Source organism: Budorcas taxicolor, chromosome 17 (assembly GCF_023091745.1).
Source record: "Budorcas taxicolor isolate Tak-1 chromosome 17, Takin1.1, whole genome shotgun sequence".
In the NCBI taxonomy this organism is placed as follows: domain Eukaryota; kingdom Metazoa; phylum Chordata; class Mammalia; order Artiodactyla; family Bovidae; genus Budorcas; species Budorcas taxicolor.
Genome location: NC_068926.1, coordinates 54652622 through 54661527, shown reverse-complemented (window position 1 = coordinate 54661527; position 8906 = coordinate 54652622).

Below are 8906 nucleotides of genomic sequence, written 5' to 3'. Positions count from 1 at the left end.
GGATAAATGAAATGTGGTCTCTCCATACAATGGAGTATGCTGCTGCTGCTGCTGCTGCTGCTAAGTCGAGTATGATTCAGCCATAAAAATAAATGAAGTACTGACACATACTACAGCGTCGATGAACATCAAAAACATGATGCTGAGTGAAAGAAGGCAGACAAAGAAGGTCTCGTGTATAATTCTATTTGCATGAAATGTCCAGGATAGGCAAAGATAGAAAACAGCTGGGTGGTGCCAGGAGCTTGGAGGAAGGAGGAACAGGGAGTGACTGCTACTAGGTACAGCGTTTCTTTTTGTGGTGATGAAAATGTTTTGGACCTAGATAGGACTGTGACAGGTAACACAGTCCTAGATAACACTGTGAATGTACTGAACACAACGGGATTGTACACTGTAAAATGGTTAGTTTTATGTTATGTGAGTTTCATCTCAATTCAAAAAGCAGGGGGAAAGCTTGTTCCTCCAAGAATTATTGAGGATGAAATTTAAAAGGACACACATGCAAAGCTCCTAGCACTGTGCCTCCATCGTTGTTCAGAGCCATCTCTCCTGTAGTGGGTAAGGTGAGGCTGGGCTGATTAAGCTTGTATCACCTACTCAGTCAAGTTGGTGGCTTGCTCAAGGCCACACAATGAATCATGTGTGGACTCTGCACTAGAACTTGACTTTTCCAACCTATGAGTACTGAGCAAGTTGTCTCCACGCTGCTTCTCCTACTTTATACAAAAATGGCACTTTACTGTTTAGAAAATATTTTTCTCCATGTGGTTTTCTAATACCCCTGGCTTCAGAGGTTTAGTGTGGCAGAGTGCTTAAAGGGTATGGCCCCTGAGCTGGGCAAATCTGGGTTCAAAACCAGGTTCTGTCAATTCTTAGCTGTGTGTCTCTGGGCAGTCACCTCTCTGAATCTTGTTTTCCCCATCTATTTATGAAGAACAATGACTTACTATGTGCATTAAGTGGAAATAAAGCTGGAAGATACGTGGTTAAAGCAAGAGTTAGGTCAATACCTAGCACATAGTAAATTCCGAATTGTTGTTTAGTTGCTCTTTTGGGACCCCATGGACTATAGCCCACCAGGCTCCTCTGTCCATGGAATTTCCCAGGCAAAAATACTGGAATGGATTGTCAATTCCTTCGCCAGGGGATCTTCCAGACCCAAGGATCGAACCCATGTCTCCTGCATTAGCAGACAGATCCTTTACCACTGAACCACCTAGGAAGCCCTAAACTCTATTAGTATTAGTATTATTAGTATTAGTAGCTCTGGCAAAGCACTTAACACATAGGATTAAAACTGATAGAAGGGGACTTCCCTGGTGGTCCCATGGTTAAGAATCTGCCTTGCAATACAGGGAACACAGGTTTGATTCCTCTTTAGGGAACTAAGATCCCACATGCTGAGGGGCAATTAAGCCCACAAGCTACAACTAGGGAGTTCATGTGCCACAGGTTTGATTCCTTGTTAGGGAACTAAGATCCCACATGCTGAGGGGCAATTAAGCCCACAAGCTACAACTAGGGAGTTCATGTGCCACAGGTTTGATTCCTTGTTAGGGAACTAAGATCCCACATGCTGAGGGGCAATTAAGCCCACAAGCTACAACTAGGGAGTTCATGTGCCACAGTGAAAGACCCGGAAAGAAATAACAAAGAACCCTGCATGCCACAACTAAGACCCAACACAGCCAAGTAAATAAATAAATATATATTTTTAAAAAAAACTGACAGAACAAAACAGCTTCAAAGTCACTTTGCCACAAGCCCCAGATGCTGCAAAGCAGTAGTTCTCACCTAGGAGTGGGAGGGTGATGTTTGGCAGCGCCTGGAAAAAATTTTGAATGTTATTGTTGAGGAGAGGGGGTGTGCTTCTGGCATCTGCTAGATAGAGGTCAGGTATGTCACTAAACATCCAAAATGCACAAGACAACCCCACAATAGAGAATGATTTGACCCGGAAGGTCAGCTGTGTCCAGGCTGAGAGGCTCTACTCCAAAATGACCTTCCTCTTGCCAGACATAGTTCCAATCAACAGTGTCAGCCACCCTCCAAATACTGGGATAACTTGCTACTTTCCCAACCCAGAGTGAGTCATTTTGTGAAGCTAAGGAACATTTAGCAAGGCGATAATCACCCTAATTTCTGTGTTGGGCAAGTGCAGATGGAAATATATTTGGAGCCTTCTCTAACACAGAAACATCCAGCATCAACATGGACTCTATGAGGGCCAAGGATGGTTTGAAAGATCCATCTTAATCTCCCTTTCTTTAAGGCTTCTGGGAGCATCCCAAAGAATCTGCTCTCCTGATTCTGCATGAAGCGCCTGAAAAACAGAAATTGGCACACAGTAAGCACTAAATAAATGCTGCTGCTGCTGCTGCTGCTGCTGCTAAGTCGCTTCAGTCGTGTCCGACTCTGTGCAACCCCATAGACAGCAGCTCGCTATTATTATTGTTATTATCATTATCAAAATTGTCCTCATTATAACTATTATCCCCCCAGGTACAGGGGAAGGTACATTCCCATAACAGCCTTCTTTAAAAAAAAATTATTTATTTGGCTACACCAGGTCTTAGTCGCAGCACGCGGGGTGGATCTTTAGTTGCAGCATGAGAACTCTCAGTTACAGTATGTGGGAATTAGTTACCTGAACAGGGATTGAACCCAGGCCCCTGCAGTGGGGGGAGGGCACAGAATCTTAGCCAATGAACCACAAGGGAAGTCCCTTACAACAACCTTCTCAGATGGGTGATATCACTCCCATTTTGTAGATGGGGAAACTGAGGCTCAGAGCAGTGAGTGATGCCACATTTTCCATCAGCCTTTTCCTTGATCTCAGAACTTCTACTCCTATACTCTGTTCTCCTCACAGACACCAAAGGGATCTCTTAAAAATGAAATTAGACCTTATTTAGGAGAAGATGCTCTCTGGGTGATAATGTTACATGATATATTATGATCCAATGTTTCTTTATGATTTAAATATCTTGAAAAATTAAGAGCAAAGCCATGATATCAGAAACCAACACAACATTGTAAAGCAACTATACTCCAAAAAAATTTAATTTGAAAAAAAAAATGGGCAGTGGCCCAATTCCTGGAAATCTCCGCCCCTTCCCCAAAATAGTTGGAATAATCCTCCCACTCATTAGTCCATGAAATTGCCCAGCCCATAAAAACTAACCATACCATATTTGGGGGCCTTTTGCTCTCTGAGATGGCCCACACCCTGTATGTAAAGTGTATTTCTCCCCAGTATGTTCTTGCCTTTTGAGACGGACCAAATTCTGTCTATGAAATGTGTACCTCTCTAAATAAATCCATTCCTTACCTTTAAAAAAAAAAAGCCATGGTTTTGTAAAATGTTAGCATTAAAGGCAAACCAAGTGGAAAGGAATATGGAAAATATTTGCACTATCTTTACAACTTCTTGGTAAATTTAGAATTATTTCAAAATGTAAAAAAACTAATCAGATTATGTTACTCTTTGACCCAAAACCTAGAGACCCCTCCTAACACTCTCCCTCTCTGGACTCCAGCCACTCAGGTCTTCTTTCCATTCTTTCAACACTGGAAGATTGTTCTTGCCTCAGGGCCTTTGCACTTACTGTTTCTTCTGTTGAGAATACTTTCCCCGCATATGTAGCTCTTCCCATGACTTTCTCTTTCTTATCCTTTAGATTCTGACTCAAATCTCTAATCCTGAGTCCCTCTCCCATGTGACCACATGACCATTTCTAATTCTCTCATAAAACTGGATTCTCCTCAATTACCTTCTACACTGGTTTCTCTGCTCCTCTCTGTCTCCTCCACTAAACTGGGAATTCCATGGGGACAGAGACTATGCTGCTTGGCTCACTGCTGCCTGTCCAGCTTCTCTCACAGAGTAAGGCCTCAGTAAACATTTGCCCCCTCCCCAAAAGTGGTAAAGAACTGCCTGCCAACGCAGGAGACATAAGAGATGTGAGTTCGAGCCCTGGGTTGGGAAGATCCCTTGGAGGAGGATATGGCAACCCACTCCAGTATTCCTGACTGGAGAATCCCATGGACAGAGGAGTCTGGAGGGCTACAGTCCATAGGCTTGCAAAGAGTCGTATATGACTGAAGTGACTGAACATGCATGCACGCGTGAAAAATAAGCCACGTCTGCTGGTTCAGTTCAGTTCAGTTCAGTCGCTCGGTTGTGTCCAATTCTTCCCGACCCCGTGAATCACATCATGCCAGGCCTCCCTGTCCATCACCATCTCCCGGAGTTCACTCAGACTCACGTCCATAGAGTCCGTGATGCCATCCTGCCATCTCATCCTCTGTCGTCCCCTTCTCCTCCTGCCCCCAATCCCTCCCAGCATCAGAGTCTTTTCCAATAAGTCAACTCTTCACATGAGGTGGCCAAAGTACTGGAGTTTCAGCTTTAGCGTCATTCCTTCCAACGAAATCCCAGGGTTGATCTCCTTCAGAATGGACTGGTTGGATCTCTTTGCAGTCCAAGGGACTCTCAAGAGTCTTCTCCAACACCACAGTTCAAAAGCATCAATTCTTCGGCGCTCAGCCTTCTTCACAGTTCAACTCTCACACCCATACATGACCACAGGAAAAACCATAGCCTTGACTAGATGGACCTTAGTCGGCAAAGTAATGTCTCTGCTTTTGAATATGCTATCTAGGTTGGTCATAACTTTTCTTCCAAGGAGTAAGCATCTTTTAATTTCATGGCTGCAGTCACCATCTGCAGTGATTTTGGAGCCCGAAAAAGTAAAGTCTGACACTGTTTCCACTGTTTCCCCATCTATTTCCCATGGAGTGATGGGACCAGATGCCATGATCTTCGTTTTCTGAATGTTGAGCTTTAAGCCAACTTTTTCACTCTCCACTTTCACTTTCATCAAGAGGCTTTTTAGCTCCTCTTCACTTTCTGCCCTAAGGGTGGTGTCATCTGCATATCTGAGGCTATTGATATTTCTCCCGGCAATCTTGATTCCAGCTTGTGTTTCTTCCAGTCCAGCCTTTCTCATGATGTACTCTGCATATAAGTTAAATAAGCAGGGTGACAATATACAGCCTTGACGTACTCCTTTTCCTATTTGGAACCAGTCTGTTGTTCCATGTCCAGTTCTAACTGTTGCTTCCTGACCTGCATACAGATTTCTCAAGAGGCAGGTTAGGTGGTCTGGTATTCCCATCTCTTTCAGAATTTTCCACAGTTTCTTGCGATCCACACAGTCAAAGGCTTTGGCATAGTCAATAAAGCAGAAATAGATGTTTTCCTGGAACTCTCTTGCTTTTTCCATGATCCAGCGGATGTTGGCAATTTGATCTCTGGTTCCTCTGCCTTTTCTAAAACCAGCTTGAACATCAGGGAGTTCACAGTTCATGTATTGCTGAAGCCTGGCTTGGAGAATTTTGAGCATTACTTTACTAGCATGTGAGATGAGTGCGATTGTGTGGTAGTTTGAGCATTCTTTGGCATTGCCTTTCTTTGGGATTGGAATGAAAACTGACCTTTTCCAATCCTGTGGCCACTGCTGAGTTTTCCAAATTTGCTGGCATATTGAGTGCAGCACTTTCACAGCATCATCTTTCAGGATTTGAAATAGCTCAACTGGAATTCCATCACCTCCACTAGCTTTGTTCGTAGTGATGCTTTCTAAGGCCCACATGACTTCACATTCCAAGATGTCTGGCTCTAGATTAGTGATCACACCATCATGATTATCTGGGTCATGAAGATCTTTTTTGTACAGTTCTTCTGTGTATTCTTGCCACCTCTTCTTAATATCTTCTGCTTCTGTTAGGTCCATACCATTTCTGTGCTTTATCGAGCCCATCTTTGCATGAAATGTTCCCTTGGTATCTCGAATTTTCTTGAAGAGATCTCTAGTCTTTCCCATTCTGTTGTTTTCCTCTATTTCTTTGCATTGATCGCTGAAGAAGGCTTTCTTATCTCTTCTTGCTATTCTTTGGAACTCTGCATTCAGATGCTTATATCTTTCCTTTTCTTCTTTGCTTTTTGCCTCTCTTCTTTGCCTTGAGAACCCCATGAACAGTATGAAAAGGCAAAATGATAGGATACTGAAAGAGGAACTCCCCAGGTCATTAGGTGTCCAATATGCTACTGGAGATCAGTGGAGAAATAACTCCAGAAGGAATGAAGGGATGGAGCCAAAGCAAAAACAATACCCAGTTGTAGATGTGACTGGTGATAGAAGCAAGATCCGATGCTGTAAAGAGCAATATTGCATAGGAACCTGGAATGTCAGGTCCATGAATCAAGGCAAATTGGAAGTGGTCAAACAAGAGATGGCAAGAGTAAACGTTGACATTCTAGGAATCAGCGAACTAAAATGGACTGGAATGGGTAAATTTAACTCAGATGACCATTATATCTACTACTGTGGGCAGGAATCCCTCAGAAGAAATGGAGTAGCCATCATGGTCAACAAAAGAGTCCGAAATGTAGTACTTGGATGCAATCTCAAAAACGACAGAATGATCTCTGTTCGTCTCCAAGGCAAACCATTCAATATCACAGTTATCCAAGTCTATGCCCCAACCAGTAACGCTGAAGAAACTGAAGTTGAATGGTTTTATGAAGACCTACAAGACCTTTTAGAACTAACATCCAAAAAAGATGTCCTTTTCATTATAGGGGACTGGAATGCAAAAGTAGGAAGTCAAGAAACACCTAGAGTAACAGGCAAATTTGGCCTTGGAATGCAGAATGAAGCAGGGCAAAGACTAATAGAGTTTTGCCAAGAAAATGCACTGGTCATAGCAAACACCCTCTTCCAACAACACGAGAGAAGACTCTACACATGGACATCACCAGATGGTCAACACCGAAATCAGATTGATTATATTGTTTGCAGCCAAAGATGGAGAAGCTCTATACAGTCAACAAAAACAGACCAGGAACTGACTGTGGCTCAGATCATGAATTACTTATTACCAAATTCAGACTCAAATTGAAGAAAGTAGGGAAAACCTCTAGACCATTCAGTTATGACCTAAATCAAATCCCTTATGATTATACAGTAGAAGTGAGAAATAGACTTAAGGGCCTAGATCTGATAGATAGAGTGCGTAATGAACTATGGAATGAAGTTTGTGACATTGCACAGGAGACAGGGATCAAGACCATCCCCATGGAAAAGAAATGTCTGCTGGTAATACCATCAAAATAAAACTATGAGTTTTGTCAAACAGCTTTCATGCATATTTTTTCCTAAGTTTTCCTAATTTGTTCAAAATTTCCAGGATATCCAGGCAGGTCCAGATCTACTGGTAAACTGCATCAACATTTCTTTGTATCACTTAACAATAATCCCAATGCTTAAATTGGGGGAAGGAATGATGAAGAATTCACCCCCAACGTTCTAAAACAGAATCCCAAATTGTAGACCTAGTGTCAAATGTAGCTCATGGATATGCTTTGGAAACCTTACATAGTGTTTTAGAGGAACTTGAGTTCATGACCAACTTTTAAAAATTGGAAAATTTCACATCAAACTCCAGATGTCCAAGTTCTCCTGAAATCTCGGGGATCTGGCCTCGCTGGGCCCGTTTCCCACTGGGTCCCCAGGGTCCCCATGGACTAGAGTTGGGGTGTGTGCTCCTCAGTTTATCACAGTCCCTATCCACCTGGCTTGGGCTACCTAGGTGGTGCTCATGGTAAAGAATCCACTTACTAATGAAGGAGATGCCAGAGATGCGGATTTGATTCCTAGGTCGGGAAGATGGATCAGGAAATGGCAACCCACTCCAGTATTCTTGCCTAGAAAACTCCATGGACAGAAGAGCCTGGCAGGCTGCAGTCATGGGGCTGCAAAGAGTCGGACACGACTAAGCAACTGAACATACACACATCCACACCCACCCAGCTTATTTCCTTCGTGTTATCAGCCTAATCCCTCTAGGTACTAAGATTCCCCTCAAAGTCTAAAATATCCTTAGGAATACTATTAGTTTCAAATATTTTCACTATAGCCCCTCTCTTCAAATCTTACATGGAAGTTTAGTATCTAAAATAGATAATAGTGATTACAGTTCATTTTGATTGAGTGCATACTGCGTGCCATGGTTCTGCTTTGGTTGACTCAAGGGCTTGGGGACCTGAATTCTATCAGCTCTCCATTATTTTCAGCAGCCCCTTATGAAACCTCTGTGGATCCAAGGAAGACAGTTCAAAAAGAACAGTGGTTTGGTTTTTTTTTTGCCTTTCTGCATGGCATGCGGGAGCTTAGTTCCCCCATCAAGTACAGAATTCGTGCCTCCTGCAGTGGATCCTCAAGAGTCTTAACCACTGGACCACCAGGGAAATCCCTTCAAAAGTATATTTTAATCCATGCTCCTCACTATAGGGAAACTCCAGGAGGGAAGAGACACTCTACCAATTGGAACAGTAGCCTTTCTGGCAGTTGTTTGTCTGCTAGCCCTGAGTGTTGATAGTGGCAGGAAAAAAGCCAATAAGGGGATCTGTTCTTTCCTTCCAGAGTTATTTGCTGTTTTCTGGGAGCCTTTCAGGCCTCTTAGACGTGTTTTAGCAATTGTGGACTCTGGAGGGGAGTTGCCTGGCCGAGAATGGTATGGAGACAGAGGCCCTCCCCATGTCCCAGTCCAGTCAGAAGTTTTCCTCCAGCCCTGACGATGTCAGCAGATGTGAACACACCTGCTACTTTGTCTATGGAAATTTTATGGCACTCATCGTCCATAGAGACTCTTTCAGATCATTCCATTGAGTCCCACATTTATGTACCTAATGTGTGCCAGTGTTGCACTAGGTCCTGGGGATTCGCAGTGGGAATTTATTAAATATGAACAAGGGCTTTGGTTTCTGACTGCGCCGAGTTCCAGTTCTAGCTCTGAAACTTACTAGCTGTGTGACCTTAAGCAAACAACCTAGCCTC